Here is a 19,457-nt window from a genome sequence, read left to right on the forward strand (position 1 = left end):
ATCACCCATGCATGCAGCGACCAGCGCTCTGGATGGGGATGCCAGATCGATCCACCGGCTTGGGAGAGGAGATCCTTTCTCACCGGAATCGGCCATGGGGGTGAGTGCGACAGCCTCACTAGCTCTGGGTACCAAGTTTGGTTTTCCCATCGCGGGGCTATAAGCAGCACTGAGTGGTGCGTTTCTCTGATCCTCGAAATGACCTGTGGCAACAGGGAGATCGGAGGAAAAGCATACAGCGGGAGGCTGGGCCATGTCTGGGACAGCGCGTCCTCGCTCTTCGAATAAAACTTCGGGCATTGAGCATTGTCTTTCGACGCAAAGAGGTCGATTTCCGCTCTGCCGAATAGGCGCCAGAGAAACTGGACTGTCTGGGGGTGCAGAGACCATTCTCCCGGGGGAATGTTGTCCCTGGACAGTCTGTCTGGACCGACATTCAGGTGGCCCGGCACGTGCGCGGCTCTCAGCGAGCGCAGCGAGCGGTAAGCCCACACGAGAAGTCGTTCTGTCAGCCTGCACAGATTCCTGGATCTGACACCGCCCTGTCGGTTCACATAGGATACCACGGACGTGTTGTCCGAGCGGACTAGCACATGGTGATCCCGTATGAATGGGAGGAAGCGCCTGAGCGCGTTCTCGACCGCTATCATCTCCAAACAGTTTATGTGGAGGCATTTTTCCCGGTCTGACCACAGGCCAAAAGCCGGTTTGCCCTCGAACAGAGCGCCCCAGCCTGAGGTGGAAGCGTCCGTCGAGATAACTTTGCGGTGTGAGATAGCTCCCATTGTCACTCCCCGCTGGTACCAGTCGGCCGCTAACCAGGGCTTCAGAGCTGAAACGCAGCTCTGAGTCACTCTGATGCGGATACCGCCGGAAGCCCATGCTCTGTGAGGCACTCGGGCATTCAGCCAGCGTTGTAGCGGGCGCATTCGTAAAAGACCCAGCCGAAGCACTGCTGCGGCTGAGGCCATACAACCTAGTAACCTCTGAAATGTTTTGAGAGATACGGTGCTGCCCGGCCGGAGGGACGCGGCCAGGCGTCGAATGCAGCGCGCGCGCTGTGTCGACAGGCGGGCCGTGTACTGATATACCTGACCGTCGAAGGCGAATCTCAAGAATGGCCTGTGACGGGGTATTATCAGGATCTGAAAAGCACGCGTCTTTTAGATCGAGAGATATAAACCAGTCCCTCGGGCGAATTTGCGCGAGAATTTGTCTGGTTGTGAGCATTTTGAACGGTCTTCTCATAAGAGCCTTGTTCAAACGTCTCAGATCCAAAATTGGTCTGAGAGCTCCGTCCTTCTTGGGAACGGAAATAACGGCTGTAAAAGCCCGACTCGCTCATGGAAGGGGAAACCGGTTCTATAGCCCTTTTGCACAGAAGTGTAGCTATTTCTGCTCGAAGTAGATGTGCTACTTCCCCATTCACTCTGGTCTCGATACGCGCTTGAAAGCGCGGAGGGCGGCGAGCGAACTGCAGAGTATAGCCCTGTTTTACTGTGCTTAGCACCCGTTCTGATGCGCCTGGAATAGTTTCCCACGCTTTTGCGTGTGCAGCCAGGGGCAGAATGGCCTCCGGGCTCCGATCGGCGCGCATCGCGGGCTCGAGAGCTCGAAACGGAGGGGCGGGCGCGGCGCGCGCGCTCTTGGTGCTTAGATACGGCGGATCGCATGCAGCGATAGCTGGCCGTTTTACACACAGTGTCCCGGTGGCTTTAGACGGGGAACATAAAGTGTGAGGCGCGACGCGCGATGGCGGCGTCGGGGGCGAAAATGTTCGTTAGTATGTGTGAGCGCTCGAGGGCGGGCACAGGACATACATACAGGGGTGAGCACAGAACGTGGGCACATTCACTGTACTAGAAACACATACGGCGTCAGCCGTGCAACCAGACATATGCTCTTTTGAAATTTTTCTGGGTTGCCGTGAGAACGGCGGATGCGCGCAGGCGAGCGGGTAGATACCGGCTCGTTGACTGCGGGGTAAACAGCTGCAGTAGCCGTGGCAACGGGGACTGACAGAGCGTTAAGCTTCGACGGTGGTCCAGCCGCAGGGCTGCGGGATTTAACCGTCTTTTCTTCTCTCGTGTTTAGACGCTCAAAAATACTCGAGCACCCTGAGAAGGTGTGGTGCGAGAGGCGGGTTCGCTTTCTGTAAGTAAGAAAGACTGGCCGCGAGCTCGGAGAAGCAAGCAGCATAAATTTTTAACTTCCCCGAGAGCTGGGATCGAACGCGGATCTCTCGCATGAAAGCGTATGATTCTGCCACTGAGCCACAGGGGAAATTACATAAGCTTTCAGTTAGCGCGAGCATATAAAAAGCGACCTCATGTGTCGCGTCGGCGTTTGTTTGCAGGCGTGCGTGTGTTTAAAACAGGCTCGTTTACTGCAATAGTAATATTTCCAGTCGCCTGAACTTAAGAGGGGACTGAGAAATGTGTGAGGATTGGCGGTTGTCCAGCCGTAGCGAGACTAACACACTCTCTTCTCTTTTCGCCGGCGAGTGAGGCGCGCACGCTGAACGCTGCTCGTGACCGTCCGCTTTGTCATCCCTTGAACGGCGCAATCTGCGCGGCCCAACGAGGGAGAGAGCGGGCTTGTTTTCTGTATGTAAGAAAAACTGGCCGCGAGCTCGGAGAAGCGAACAGCATAAACTTTATCTGCCGCGAGAGCGGGGACCGAACCCGGGTCTCTAGCTTGACAGTCTAGGATTCCGCCACTGAGCCACAGGGGAGAATACATTAGTACTCGGTTAGCGTCATCATGTCTTGTGACGGCGTTTGCTTGCAGGCGAGCGTGTATTTATAACAGGCTCGTATACTGCAATAGTAACAATTCCAGTCGCCTGAACTTAAGAGGGACTGAGAAATGTGTGAGAAATGGAGGTTATAGTCCAGGCCACGGCGGGACGAAAACACTCTGTTCCCCTTTCACCGGTGAGTGACGCGCGAGGACGGAGTAGCTTTCTTGTAACGTAAAGAGAGCTCCAAGACCGTCCGCTCCTGCCATCCCTTGTGAGCGGCGCAGTTTGCGCGGCTCGAACAGAGGGAGAGGAAACTCGCTCCGAGACTGTCCGCTCCTGCCATCCCTCGTGAGCGGCTCAGTTTGCGCGGCTCGAAGAGAGGGAGAGGAAACTCGCTCCGAGACCGTCCGCTTCTGCCATCCCTTGTGAGCGGCGTAGTTGCACGGCTCGAACAGAGGGAGAGTACGGGTATCTATCACATTCGCCTCATCTCCTGACGCGGCGGCGGCGCGGTCAGAGCCGGCGGTTGAGCGGCCGGGAGGGAGAGGGCGAGCTCGAGGGAGAGGTTCCGGCGAGCTCCTCAGTCACAACAGTCTCCGGTGGTCGCTGCGAGCGGCGCTTCTTATTGCGCGGCCCGGCAGAGACAGGCGGAGCGACAGCTTGGTCGAAAGCTTCAAGTCGAGCCCGCAGGGTCGACATTGAAAGCTCTTCGCACTCGGAGAGTGCGGTGGCGGCGTGCCCGCGGCCCAGGCGGAGAGCGCAGAGAGGTGGCGGTCACCGTTGCTGAGCGGGGCGCGGCACGAGCCGCAAAAACGAGGCGTTTTTACAAAAACGCCTCGTGCTCTTTTAGAGTACACACAGAAACAGTAATAATGTAAAGGATATGTCGCCGGATAGCGTAGCAGGCACGGATGGCTGAAGGCGGCGAAGACGGCCGGCTTCCTCAGGCCCTGTCCTAAGCTTGCTGGTCGCTGGTTTCAACGGCGGCGGCTCTCAAGATCCAGCGATGCGAAGAGCGTCGCTGAAGACAAGAAAATTAGAATTTTAGCCTATGAGCGCTGAATATATACACGCTGGCCACACCCATTCTGACGGTTAGAAGGGTGCGGAGGGCGCGACGCGCCCTCATTGGTTGCCGCGTTCAGAGCGCTCACCGATAGGCTTAAGCAGTTGCCGCCGAGCAGCCAATGAGCACGCTTATACAGCCTGCCTAGGTCTGTCGGCTGCTGCACTGCGTTGACAATGTATACAAAATTAAGGATAATTTTTTGGCTTCAGATCTCGAAGAAAGAAGACTTTCCCGATGCGTAAGCTAACCTTACGCAATACGAGAGACCTCTCGTAAGAGAACAGCATTTACAGAAGTTGCAAGCGAATCTCCAGCTAATGATATGTTCATATACCCTGTTCGCCCTGCAAACTGTTGAGAGAAATCCACAACCTCATTCAAGATATTTTGCAAACGCAAATTGTTCTCTGCAAAATCACAAGCCTCTATTCCACGAAGATCTAGTGGTCTGTGTAACTGCACGCCATTGAAACGCGGTCTTGGTGTTATTGTAAAATCAGCCACGTGCCCGCCTTCGATCATTAATCTGTCTATTTCCTCCTGACTTAGTTCCATGCAGCCCATATTCGTTTGAGCTGATCCATCACCACCTGTCTGTATGGTCTCATCTTCATCATCCACGAACGGATCTAACCAGGATCGCTGTTCGACTAAGATATTATTTAATCTCTCTCTATCGGAGAGGTCTGTAGTATTTAGTGCTTGTAGTTGGTCGCGTATTAAAGAGTTGAGTCTGTCGTTATTTTCAGTGGTCGTACGTCTTACTCTTGTTCGAGGTACATTTTCATTTTCAGATTCGGGATGTGGTCTTTTTGAAAGCATTTTGATGTTTTTTTATTTTAAAATTGTGTGAAACAGAAGCGTAACATAGATCACAATGTTGTTAATATGTAGGCCTACAGTCTACATTATAAAAGTATGCTATCAGTAAAACAAAATCACATGCACGTAGCCTATAAAAGTATCACTCAAATGAATTAAATGAATAAAAAAACAATAACAATAACAGTCCCAAATGAATAAAAAATAATAAAAAAACGACAGAGAAAATCATTCAAAACTAAACACAGATGTAATGAAATATAAAATCACACACACGGTAATATTTGTAAAAAAAAACTATCTTCTTGGATTTTGTGAATTGGTCCAATTTCGTTGGATAATGTTCAATCTTTCAGAAATCAGAGATAAAACAGTTGTACGTAATGAATCATCATTCCTCACCTCTGTCAGCTCTTGTTGGAGTGAAAACACATCATTGCTTAATTGTCTGATTTCGTCTGATGTTTGATCGTGACATCTCCCAAAAAACTCCACAGCGTTTCTTAATTCATTCGTATGGTGAGTTTGCTGATCTGAGATTCTGTGGAGTAGCGCTATAACTTCTCTTTGTGACTCGGAAACGATCTTCTCCGTTTGATGATATGATAGTGGCGCTGAAGCTATTTCCAAGACACGTTGGAAGTTTCTGTTGGCTAAGCGTAAAGTGGCATAACTTAGTCCTTGAAGTTCTCCAACGTTGAATACTGGTGTGAAGGCTCGTTCATCATCCCCGTCATCATCATCCCCGTCATCATCATCACTGTTCTCTGATGTCTCCCGCTCAGAATTGATAATGTTCAGAACGGCATCTTCGGATTCGAAAAAGATGTCTGCGTCTCTTTCGTCTCTTTCGTCTGAGATTTCTTCTAGAGAAAAAACAATCAAACATGTATTATACGGTTTATTTAATATAGATAAAATATAATGACCCATGAAATCTTACCGTCTTCCGAAAAAATCGGACTCTCGTGAGAATATTTTCCAAATCGTTTTTTGCTTCCAGTTGTTGATGAAACAGATTCAGTGTTTTCTTCTAAAAAAACAACATTATATTTTTTTTAAATAAAAAAAAAAAAAATCAACGAATAAAATATTATGATTAGACAAAATATAGTTTTTTCCTCTTACCGTTGTCCGGATAGATGAATTCTTCTCCATAAGTTTCCCGCAGACGTTTCACCCCTCTTGACCCATCAAAGATGTTAGCAGCTCAAACGAGTAGGAGATTTCTCTTCGGCTGCTGGTGAAACTTGGCGTTCGATACTCTCTGCCTTTCTGGAGGCTTGAGGTCGTGGTGTCGAGTTTGGCGTAACGTCTTCGTAAATCTGATTGGACGGACTTGAAACAACAACCATTGGGTGTGTTGATGGCTCCGCCGGATGGGGGGTGTTATGAGTCGGAACGTCCCCTGTGAATTCTGTTGAAATAATGAGTTGTTTTTTCTTTAAAATATATAGTAATTAGAAAATATTAAAAAGACATAACAAAATACCATACCTTGTAAAAAGTCACCTGGCGATACTCCTTCTGGAAATGACGCATCATCTGCAAATAAAAGCATTTATTGAAATATCTTTTCAATATTGTGGGATATAATGTATAATTTATAATTTATGATGAAAAACTCACATATTTCGTTTAAAATCACCGCTAATTCAGCATCAAAAAATTGGTCAGGTATAGCTGCTTCTTCTGTTCCCTGATAATCTGCAGACATAATGAAGCTAGGATTCGCGATTCGACGTTCAGTCTCCTTCAATGGTTTGGTGCGTGAATGAATGAATTACTTTCCTTCCTTTTAAAGATTGTGCGAGAGATTTGAAAAACACATTTCTCCCGCTTATTTTTTTCAAAGAAAACATCCCCTTTTTCACAAGCGTGAAGTCTTCGTCGTGATTTCTACAACTAGAACAACATATGGTCGTTTTGTTTACATGTCCGGATAATCTTTTCCGGATACAGCCTGTAATAAAAACTAATTCTCGCTCGACAAAACATAAAACAGCTTGATATCAGCGCAACTGCAGACCTGATGGATCCGACCGTTTGCATGTGTGTGTGTGTGTGTGTGTGTATGTGTGGCGGGTGAGGTTTTGTGTGTGTGTGTGTGTGTGTGTGTGTGTGTGTGTGTTGTATAACCTTAAAAACTATGGCCTAAACTTTAAAACATAGGATAACTTTGTGACAATTAGACATTTCATATGGATGTTCAAAGTGATTAACAAATAGCATTTCACTGTAAGTTTGCGCTCCTTTTTAAACATCTCATGTGACTGTGACGCTGTGGGAGGGGGATTCCCGTGAGTGATGTCATTTTTTACACACACCCTTAAATCGAAATTGACCACTCAGTTTTGAGAGGGGTGTGCTAGGGGGCGTGGTCTCTTCGACCCGTTGCATCGGTTTTCTTTGGTCAATTAAGTCCGGCCACCGAGATGACCGGTCGTGTTTTTCTATTTGGGAAGTGAAAAGGAGATGCTGAGTTTCCCACGGAGCACCTGTTGTGGGAGGGGGTAGGGGCGGAGCTTGGGTCTGTCTCTCTGTAACCTTCAGAAAATTTTACTCCTCTCAGACCTCCGGCCTGTGTGGACATTTTTTCACTTTGCTCCAGAAAAATTACACAAGGAAAACACTTTTGAATCTTTAAACTCTGAGTTTTTAACAACTGGGTATGTAAAAATGATCTTTTTGTAAATGAAAAAGTTGTTTTAATGTTTTAACATCTTAAAATAACACTAACTAATTTTTTAATAACTCTTTAGAGAAAAAATGCAATTTAAACTTATTTCATTGATGTTTTAACGTTTTAAAAGTGATGAATGTACATATGTCTTCTTTAATAAATAAAAAACATTGATCTAATCTCCGACTATGTCTTTATTGCACATTTCTTTAAAAAGTTTTAATATACACTGTTTAGAACTTCTGTGCGTGGGAAATTTTCCCTCGCTTCAGATGTTCATAAGGAGGCGTGCCACAAGTCCGATTTTCCCACGGTGTACGTACAGCCCATAAGTGGGAGGAGCTAGCGTGGGAAATTCCCACGGTCAAAAAGGGGGCGTGGCTTAGAGGGTCATAAATCACTCAAAAGTGACAGTTTGTATCCCTCTATACTCTCTCTCCAGTTAATGGGCAAATACAAGGGCGCTTCAACTATTATCATGCCAGGGCCTGCAGCATAATCGAAAGAGCTTTTGGGATGATGAAAACCAGATGGAGGTCTACGCTTTTCAGAGCCTTGGAGGTTAAACCCACATTTGCACCTCTGGTTATTGCGTCCTGTGCATTTCTACACAATGTGTGTCTAGATAATGAGGACTTGCTGGAGCCAGATGAAGATGCAGATTTGGACATCCTTGAACCCCAACCACCCCGTGAGCCCCTAGCGGTTAACGAGAGCTCTGGGAATGCTACAAGGGACAGACTGGCTGCCCTGGTCTCAGGCCATGTACAAGACCCTTAAGGATGTCTGTACTATGTAAATAGTTTGTTAGCTATGTGAAAAATGGCTATTTGCCATTGTATTGTTTGTTGTTGATGCTGCTTATAGCATCTCATGGATGTGAATATGTGATTTTACAATGTTTTTTACTAATTATTTTTATACTAATAGCACAGATAGTTTGCATGTTATTTATTTACACAATCTTTTTATTGACAATATTGCACTTTCTTACAATATAAATATAAATAAATAAATAAATAACAATTGTATATAAAATAAATACTTTGTATACTTTGAAAATGTATATAAATAAAAGTGATTTCATTTAAATGTGTCTATTGTTAACTAACAGAAAAGAACTATACAACACAGGATACACTAACAGGAACTTGTGTGATGAAAGGGAAAAACAATTACAAAACCAGCACAGAATTATATTACATTTTAATTTATATTATTCTAATTATATTTTATCTATGAGTTTTTCAAACAGACCTAAGAACCTATCCATTTATGCCTCACTCTCTTCATGCCGCTTTTGCTCCTTAGCACTTTCCTCTATTAAAAATTCCACAATAGACTTCCTCCTCTTCCTTTTTGGTGAGGGGTTTGGGGTTGCAACAGGAGAGGCTAGAGAGGTATTGGCCGTCTCTGAGGCGGTGTCTGGACTGCTGGGCCCAACAATCTCCTATGAGACCCCCCCCCCCCCCCCCCCCCCCAAAAAAAAAAAAAAATTATAGGAAACACTTTATAATAATTCCTGCAATGAATAACATTAGTTCAGCATTACCCTTAATATAGAGTGCTACCAAAGAAATAAGGTAATGGTGTATCATTAATAACAATATCACATTACTATGTACATTACAATTCTCATATCAAGTGATCAATAATCAATAACACTTCAAGCTACATAGTGTTGTTAAAATAATTACAAATGCAATTGCAGCTAACCTTACCATAAGAATTGTTATCGGATCAGCATCAGGACTAAAAGATGCAACCACAACAGGAGGGTCCATTGAAGGCCTGGCACCCAACACCTCGTGCATGTCCTCAAAAAACTGCCATGTGGCAGCTGTTACCTCGCCAGCATCCGTTCCAGATCCTGTTCTGGGGGTTTTCAGGTCCTGAAGTGAATAGAAACAAACAATGTCTACATTGCATTTAAAAGATTACATTAAACGTTTATGGATTTCCTTGACCATTTGGAATCCCTCCATATAAACCAAGCTAGAACCACACTGGTCTCTGTTTACCTTATTTATTTATTTATTTTTCAGATTTTCCCACTTCTTGGAGACCTGTTGGGAAGTGACATGTCCCTGCAGGCCAAGTTCTTTGATCAATGTCCTGTATCATAACAAATAAGATATTATTGTCATTTACCACACATACCACAGTAGTACAGGTAAAATGAAATAGCACGGAATCACTAGACAAAAGAGAAATTAATAAAATATTAAAATCACACTGCAACACCGGGTCAATGTACAGACGGTGGGACCTGGTGTGTGTAATATTGTAACAGAAGATGATATGAATGAGTAATTTTAACAGAATTAAAACAATAATATGTATATGTTTTATACAGTCAAGCATACTGATCAAATGACTTACTCCCAAAGTTGTTTTGCAGAACTTTTAGACTTCAAAAAGCGGTTCTCATTTTCTGCTCTGAAACGGATGATCCGTCTGGTTTCCTGTGGAGTCCCTGCATGATTGGAAGTAGACACTGTTGAGAATAACGGTTGCCAGTGCTTGCCTTTTCTCCATACGGTGACAATAATGGTTACTGTAAGAGCCCATTTAATATTTCAATAATTTGTATATTAGGCTCAATCTAATATACAAATTATTGAAATATTAAATTACAGAAATTCTACATCAGAAAACACAGTAAATATCAGAATTCAAAGAAAGATACAAATATGATATTTGTATCTTTCTTTGAATTCTGATATTTCCTGTGTTTTCTGATGTAGAATTTCTGTTCTGTTTCTTTAATGGTTACGCCCACTGGGGTGCGGAATATTGAACTTGAAAAAGTTCGTGCACAGAAAAAAGGAGAAACAGTTTTCTTACCGTTTGGTCTGTCAATTATGGATAAAACTCGTGTTTAAACGTTTAAGGTAACACAATTTAAAGGTTTAACAAGTGAAATCAAAACTCGCACTTGTTTACGGATTTTTGACTGACTTTTGTGACGAGTGAGAACAATTTTTCCTGCTATTACCAGTGATGTAAACCTAGGACTTTACATTTACATTAAACTTAAATCACACATCAAACTATTTAACAACTCACCGATTAAAAATTAAAAACATAGCTTCATTAACGTTACCAGATAACTAATAACATTAGTAGCGCTGGCTACCTAGACAACATGCTAGCGGCTGAATTAACGATCTCTTTTATGATTGTTTGAAGAAAATTACCATATTAGGCTACGTTAGCGACCATAGCATTACAACCATGGTTATCGTACATTTTACGAAGAAAATACTTACATTTGTGACTTTCTTTTGCCGGTTGTGAAGCCATCTCGCCGGTGATTCGCTGTGCATTCTGGGAACTTTCTCGAACTTTCTCGTAGCCCTCCGTTCGGAGTGTGCTTCTGAAAAATCTCCGTTTCGAGGGCTATGTAGCCCTTCCCCTTACCCCTACCCCTCCAACCTAAAGAGAATCGAGACAACCCTACCCATTCACGGGAACGCGCAAAACAGAGGGGTAGGGCCAAGGGGTAGGGCCAAGGGGTGAATTGGGATTGAGCCTAACATAACATAAGTCTCTAACATAACCCAATAGCCCCATTGTTTGCTGGACCTGTCGAACTGTTTTTGGGGTTTCAATCTGGTTTACTCTGTCTTTCATGGACTGAGTAACACCTCTGTTCCCTTTCGTTGTCACTCCGAGTTACGTCGGATGACGACGAATGGGGTTTCGCTAAGAAATCCTATCATCTTCGAGTATATAAAACGAGCCAATGGCAAAGAAATGCCATGGGTCTGCGGAATTTGCATAGCGTAACTCCGCCCCACCCTGGGGGTATATAAGGAAGTGCGCTGGCAACATGCAGATATGTTTTCGCTTCGGAGCCAAGTTGATGTACTTCACTCCACAGCCAATCCTGAGTTCATCTCTTCATTCTCTTCGAGACGAGCCTCTCTCCAAGTGTTGGTGTGACAGCGAGTTCCAGCGAGTGCACATTCCCTGCTTATCTGTGCAGTGATTTGCCAGTGTTTGTGTGTTCTCTCCCTGGTCGCTTCAGCATTTGTGGAGAAATCTCCTTTCTAAAAGAGCTTGCACGCGGCACGTCTTTTTAAAGATGCCTCGCCCGTGCACTTCTGGTTGCGGTCTATTCATTTCTGACTCTGATGGGCACAATCGCTGTCTTGTGTGTCTGGGCTTAGAGCACGCTAAGGCAGCGTTTGTGGATGAGTCATGTTCCCATTGCGGGAACATGCCCATCGCACGGTTACGGTCGAGACTCAATGACCTTCATGGTAGAGTCCCCTCATCCGCACCCTGATCTACGGGCTCCGCGAGAGCTAGTACTTCGGCTGGCGGCCAGGGTGACCTGAGGATTACGGTGTGGGACAAAGCGCCGACTATTCCACGCTCCACACCGTCCTCTAGTGCCGTGCAACCCGCGAGTGTTTCAAATGAGCCCGCAGTACAGTCCTCTGACTTGCCGCGGGTCTCATTTGGCGCTCCAGAGGAAGATTCGATGTCGATCGCTGCATCACAGGGTGGGCAAGAGTCCTTGGGAAGTGAGGATTCGGCTGTGCTGCCACCTTCGGGTGTGCCAGCATTGCCCGAGTCTGATCCCGAGATGACTGCCATGCTTTTCCGGGCAGCCGCGGCCATTGGGCTTGAGTGGTCCCGGCCACCTGGTCCGGTGTGCTCGCGGCTGGATGATTGGTTTTTGGGTGCCGCCGCTGATCCTCGTCAGCGCGCGTCCCCAATGCCTTTCTTCCCGGATGTGCATGAGGAGGTCACGAGGTCCTGGAAGGCACCATTGTCTTCTCGTGATCGCTCGGCGACCTCCTCCGCCCTGCCTCCTCTCGATCAGGCGGCCGCCAAAGGGTACACTGGGGTTCCCCAGGTTGAACGCTCTGTTGCGATGCAACTGTGTCCTCAGAGTGCTTCTTCCCGCGGCGACCCAAAGCACCCCTCCAAAGCCTGTAGGTTCTCTTCCACCCTTGTGGCGAAGGCCTATAGAGCTGCGGGGCTGGCGGCCTCCTCACTGCATGCCATGGCGACACTCCAGGTCTACCAGGCCCAGATGTTGCGTGACATGCACGAGGGGAGGACTGACCCAGGGCTCTTTGATGAGCTGCGTGCCGCCACCGACCTTGCTCTCCGAGCGACGAAGGTGACCGCACGCTCCCTGGGTCAGGTGATGTCCACTTGCGTAGTCCAGGAGAGACATCTGTGGCTCAACCTGGCCGATATGCGTGAGGCCGAGCGAACCCGTTTCCTCGACACTCCCATATCCCAGGCTGGCCTCTTCGGCGGGGCGGTTGAGGACTTTGCCCAGCAGTTCTCGACCGCCCAGAAGCAGACTGAGGCTCTCAAAAACGCCCTGCCCCGACGGCCAGCTGCTGCCTCCACCCAGCCGTCGGCACAGGTGCCTCAGTCTGCTCGCCGCCGAGGGCGCTCTTCTACGGCTCCCGCCCCTCCCGCACGGCCCCAGCAGCAGCCTCCATCCGGGTCGCGTCGTGGAGGACGCCATAGGAAAGCGCCACAGCCCTCTCCCGCCCCGTGCCCCGCTAAACGCCAGGCCAAGCGGCGCTCCTGAGACGGGCTGCTCAGAGATGGCGTTGAGTTCTTTCCAGGAGACGGTAGCAGGGCTGCTCCACCGGGGGAGAATCCTTGGTTTTCCCCACCCCGCTGCTCGTCCCACGACGGGCAGCACCCTAATGTGGTTAAAGAAAGAACTCACTCCCCCATCTCTGAGCACACAGAGTGTCCGGATGACAGTGCGCGCCGCTCACGAGCCTCGCCACTCTCGAGCCTCGCCACTCTCGTCCCCCTCTGTCGCCAGTTCCCTGCCAGAGCACGCCCCAGTGGGACGCTGGTCCTCCCCTGGCCTCCTCTGGCAGGACGCGGCTAATGACCGTGCCCCCGCACCGGGCCGCTATGCCACCCACGCCTGGGCCGGTCATTCCGCCTCGCTGCACCACAGAGGGTACGTCTGTGGTCCGTATGACCCCGCTGGTACAGTTCCTGGAAGCCTGGTTAGAGCTTCCCAGGCTGTCCCGCTGGGTCGCGAGGACCATCAGGCTCGGCTACGCGATTCAGTTCGCGCAGTCTCCTCCCCGCTTCAGGGGAGTCCGCTTCACTATGGTTGGTGGCAATGCCCCGGTTATGAGAGCGGAGGTCGCTACCTTACTGGCGAAGGGTGCGATCGAGACTGTCCCTCCAGCCGAAATGAGGTCCGGCTTTTACAGCCCCTACTTCATTGTACCGAAGAAATCCGGTGGGTTACGACCAATCCTCGACTTGCGCGTCTTGAACCGCTCCCTTCACAGGATGCCGTTCAAGATGCTCACGGCCAAACGCATTTTCGAGTGCATACGGCCGCATGATTGGTTTGCAGCGATCGACCTGAAGGACGCCTACTTCCATGTCTCCATTCTTCCTCGACACAGACCGTTTCTACGGTTTGCTTTCGAGGGGCAGGCATACCAGTACGCGGTTCTCCCTTTCGGGCTAGCCCTGTCTCCTCGCGTCTTCACGAAGGTCGTCGAGGCAGCCCTTGTTCCCCTTCGGGAACACGGAGTTCGCATCCTGAACTATCTCGACGACTGGCTGATCCTAGCTCACTCTCGAGACCAGGTTTGCGAACACAGGGACCTAGTGCTCCGGCACCTAGCTCGTTTGGGCCTTCGGGTCAACTGGGAGAAGAGCAAACTCTGCCCAGTGCAGAGGATCTCTTTTCTCGGTATGGAGATCGACTCGGTCGCCATGTGCGCGCAGCTTACGAGCGAGCGCGCGCAGTCACTGCTGACTTGCCTTCGTCAGTTCGAGGGCAAGAGTGTGGTTCCACTGAAACTGTTTCAGAGGCTCCTGGGGCATATGGCATCCGCAGCCGCAGTCACGCCGCTCGGTTTGCTTCATATGAGACCACTTCAGCTTTGGCTTCGCGATCGAGTCCCGAGGTGGGCATGGCATCACGGCACGTTCCGAGTCCCAGTGACTCCGGCCTGCCGTCAGACCTTCACCCCGTGGTCGAACCTCAGTTTTCTTCGGGCCGGAGTGCCCTTGGAACGAGTTTCCAGGCATGTTGTTGTATCAACAGATGCCTCCACCACGGGCTGGGGCGCCATGTGCAATGGACATGCTGCCGCGGGCTCCTGGACAGGACCCCAGCGCCTTTGGCATGTCAATTGCCTCGAGTTGTTGGCTGTACGTCTTGCCCTGCACCGCTTCCATGCGTTGTTCAGGGGTCAACACGTACTGGTCCGATCGGACAATACCGCGACTGTAGCGTACATCAACCGTCAAGGTGGTCTGCGCTCCCGCCGTATGTCACAACTCGCCCGCCACCTCCTCATATGGAGTCAGAAGCATCTGAGGTCGCTTCGTGCCATTTAAATCCCGGGAGACCTGAACCAGGCGGCCGACGAGCTGTCTCGGCTTCGGCCTCTCGCTGGAGATTGGCGACTCCATCCCCAGACGGTTCAGCTGATTTGGGATCAGTTCGGGGACGCACAGGTAGATCTGTTTGCCTCCCACGACTCGTCCCACTGCGACCTGTATTATTCCCTGACCGAGGGCACACTCGGCACGGATGCACTGGCGCACAGCTGGCCGCGGGGCCTCCGCAAGTATGCGTTTCCCCCAGTGAGCCTTCTTGCGCAGACCTTGCGCAAGATCAGGGAGGACGAGGAGCAGGTAATTTTGGTTGCCCCGTATTGGCCCAACCGCACCTGGTTCTCAGAACTAGTACTCCTCGCGACAGCACCTCCCTGGCCAATTCCTCTGAGGAAGGACCTGCTTTCTCAGGGACGGGGCACCTTATGGCACCCTCGTCCCGATCTTTGGAACCTCCACGTGTGGCTCCTGGACGGGACGAGGCAGGTTTGAGTACCCTACCACCAGCGGTTGTGGCTACCATCACTTCCGCTAGAGCATCGTCCACGAGACATGCCTATGCGTTGAAGTGGAACCTCTTCGTCAACTGGTGTTCTTCTAAAAATCTAGAACCCACGAAATGCCCCATCAGTGTCGTGCTTTCCTTCCTGCAAGAAGGGTTGGAGCGAAGGCTGTCTCCCTCCACCCTAAAAGTGTATGTTGCCATTGCCGCACATCACAACGCAGTTGATGGTAAGTCCTTAGGAAAGCACGACCTGATCGTCAGGTTCCTGAGGGGAGCCAGGAGACTGAATCCTCCTCGTCCTCCCCTCGTACCCTCTTGGGACCTCTCAGTGGTTTTAACTGCCCTGCAGAGTGCCCCCTTTGAGCCTCTGCAATCAGTGGAGCTTAAGTTCCTGTCAATGAAGACAGCGCTCCTGGTTGCATTGGCCTCCATCAAGAGGGTAGGGGACCTGCAGGCATTTTCGGTTGACGAAGCATGCCTGGAATTCAGACCGGCTAACTCTCACGTGATCCTGAGACCCCGGCCTGGATATGTGCCCAAAGTTCCCACCACTCCCTTTCGAGACCAGGTGGTGAACCTGCAAGCGCTGCCTTTGGAGGAGGCAGACCCAGCCTTGGCACTGCTCTGTCCAGTACGCGCACTCCGTGCTTACGTTGACAGGACGCAGTGTTTCAGGACCTCAGACCAGCTCTTTGTCTGTCATGGTGGGAAGCTGAAGGGAAAGGCTCTCTCCAAGCAAAGGTTGTCTCACTGGATAGTGGACGCCATTGCTTTGGCATACCAGCAGCAAGGTCGACCATGCCCCCTTGGTGTGACGGCCCACTCCACCCGGAGTGTGGCATCCTCTTGGGCTCTAGCGCATGGCGCCTCGCTAACAGACATCTGCAGAGCTGCAGGCTGGGCGACACCTAACACATTCGCGAGATTCTATAATCTCCGAGTGGAGCCAGCTTCTTCTCATGTACTCGCTTCAACTAGCCGGTAAGAGATTCTGCTCAGGTGTCTTCGCTTGCTCGCCATTCCTCTCCACGGACGGGATACGTGCGATATTCTCCTCAGGTGAGCCTAATAAGCCCTGAGTCTCCTCCAGCACTGACAACGTCAACGCCAGAGTTATGCCACCGGCAGCTTTCGCGCTTGGCTAGGTGCCTCCATGTGCATGGTTCCCCTCCAGGTGACCCCCACATGTGTATTCCACTGTAAGCCTCTTTGAGCATGTGTCTTTCCCTTGGCAAGCCACCTTGCCACCCCTGGGGTTGAAATATTCCACCTGTGGCTGGACACCCCAGTGTTACTCCGTATGCAGCCCTTCGGAGTCATATGTGTATTCTAAGTCCCCCCCTTCGGGTTGGGCATGATTGCATATTTCCACTGGATATGCTTCCCAGTGTACCTTGGTATTCCTGTGTTAAGTAGGACTCCTTCGTCCGTGCTAGTCTCACGACAGGGAGCTCAGACTTACGCAGGGCACTGGAAGACAGTCGAGAGGTGGCGTGATTACACTGGGAACCCCATTCGTCGTCATCCGACGTAACTCGGAGTGACAACGAAAGGGAACGTCTCGGTTACGTATGTAACCCTCGTTCCCTGAGTAGGGAACGGAGACGTTACGTCTCCCTGCCACTTCCGCTGTACCGCTGGAAACGCCTGAGTTCAGTCTCGGCTCCTCAGCGAAGACATATCTGCATGTTGCCAGCGCACTTCCTTATATACCCCCAGGGTGGGGCGGAGTTACGCTATGCAAATTCCGCAGACCCATGGCATTTCTTTGCCATTGGCTCGTTTTATATACTCGAAGATGATAGGATTTCTAAGCGAAACCCCATTCGTCGTCATCCGACGTAACGTCTCCGTTCCCTACTCAGGGAACGAGGGTTACATACGTAACCGAGACATTTCCCGCTGAAATCCCAAATCCTAAAAATTAGTCCATGTCAGTCATTAATTGTGTCTTTTTTATATTTATTTTCAAACCTGCCTCCGCAAGTCGTTTCAGCACGTCTGTTACAAGTTGTACGTGTTCTCGTTCTCCATTAGAAACGAGTAAAATATCATCAATATAAAGTTCAACGTCTAAGCCTGACAAAATTTCGGCCAAAGTCGATTGGAATATTATCGGACTGTTCAAATATCCTTGCGGAAGACGTTGGTAAACGTAGTGGTTTTGGTTCGCGGTAAAAGCGTTTTTTTCCTGGCTTTCTTCAGCCAGTGGAATCGCATAGAATCCATTGGCTAAATCAATTTTCGAATAAAATCGTCCGTCACGTATTTTCTCAACTGTATCTCGCGCGTTAATCAAATAACGTTTATCCGGTCGTGTTAAACGATTTAACGCCTTGAAGTTGGTAATAAATCTAAAAGTTCCGTCTGGTTTGGCAGCCAACTGGATCGGTGAGTTAGTTATAGCACCTTTGACTCGCTTTATAACTCCCTGCTCTTTGAGCTCTTGTATGGTTATGTTTAATTCTGCCAGTCCTTTTTTATTAATTGGGTATTGCCGTTGGGGTTTATGAATTCCACCCTCAATAACGTGCAAATTTATCACTAACTTTGCCGCAGTCATTTTTGCTCCGTCCGTACGGAGTTTTACGCAGCTCTGTCATTAACTGCTCCTTAGCCCACTGTGAGCCTTTTATGTCATTCTCAATTCTTTGTAATTCCTGCTCATAATCAACCGGCTTTAATCTTAAAACCTTTTTCAAATCTTTTGCTGCTAATACATTTTCAGAACCTTCGATCATAGTAATTCCATATTTTTCACCTGTTTTTTCTGTTTTAATCTGTCCGTCATGTTTGTACATGTATCGTACCATTTGTCTCTAAAGACTCAGTTGAAACGGAAATGTCTGCTCCTGTGTCAACTAAATACTTTGTTCCCTGAATATCAATATATACATTTTCATTTTCCTCTTTAACCCTTGGGTCACACAGTTTCTGTTTCAACTGGCCAGCTAACCTTCATTCTGTATCAGAATTGGCTCGCTCCTTCTTCTTAGTTTTGCATGTTTCGTCATTATTTACTTGAGATTGTTTTGCTGCCTTTTTAATTACCTTAGTTCTCCTAATCTTTTTTATGTTTTGATTTCTGTTCTTACGGTCTTCAATTATTTTGGTTCGTTCTGCAGGGGTCATATCTTCCCATTTTTCTGCTGGAATGAAGCCTGACTTCTGTGGGAGTTTTCTCCCTCCCTGTGCATACTGCATGCCTTTTTTCACTGTTGTCTGAGTTGTCTGTCTGTTCCCAGCGAACTTGTCAGTTTTTCTAATGTCGCTCTGATAACTTGCTCCATATTTTTTAAATCCTCCTGGCTTCTGGAATTTATTATTGTTAAATCTCTCTTTGAACTTTGGCTCTTGAGGTTGTTTATTTTGCGGTGTAATGTTTCTTTTTGTTTTCATATGTCTTGTAGCAAGATCATACTCAGCTAGTTTTTCTTCAATTTTTTGTCTGGTCGCATTATTAAGTAATGTAATTAAATTACGTCCGCCTGGGATTCTCCTTCCCACATGCCTCAACAACGGAACTTTGTCAGTTTCAGGGATTTCCTGTTCAATAGATAGCCAAATTCCTAATAAGGGAATCTGCTCTTTTTGGGCATTGACAAGGGTTTTGGTCCATTCTTTAATTTTATCTTCTATACCTGTCAAATTCCTCATCTTTCCCAATGCCTCAGATGAGATTGGGTGGCCCGTACATGTTTGAACCAGTCTGGTAGCAGCATCACAACCCAGCTGTGCATTTTCAGCCGCTTTCATTATTCGTTCTGCATATGCACTCTGGTCTTCATGCTGTTTCTTATTTCCTACCTGCTTCCTAACCGCTTCTGTTAATTGTAATTCCAGCAGTTTTGCATGTACGCTATCTTGGTTTTCTTCAGTTTCTTGTGGAGTCGCAACCTCTAATTGTCTATAAGAAGTTGTAAATCCAGGAGTCGCCGGCCGAATCCTGACTGTTTTTCCTTGACTTGTGACCCGTCTATCCCGGTCCTCCTTAATTCTGTCCTTCAGTCCTATTGTTTCCGTACATTTTAATGTTTCTATTTATTTTCTCAGACTTTTAATTTCTGATTTTAATGAACAAACTACTTTTTCCAGTTCTTTAACTATTTGTCTATTATACGTGTATCCTTCCTGATACAACGCATTTTTTCCAGTTTTTGACCATCCTTCTGTGCGAGCGACTCTCTGGGCAGATGGTGATCTGCTTGCCGATCTCATTTGTCTGTACGTCAAACTTCTATCATTAACAATCTTCTTGTTCCAATTTCTT

The sequence above is a fragment of the Squalius cephalus genome (genome assembly GCF_949319135.1).
Source record: "Squalius cephalus genome assembly, chromosome: 9".
In the NCBI taxonomy this organism is placed as follows: Eukaryota; Metazoa; Chordata; class Actinopteri; order Cypriniformes; family Leuciscidae; genus Squalius; species Squalius cephalus.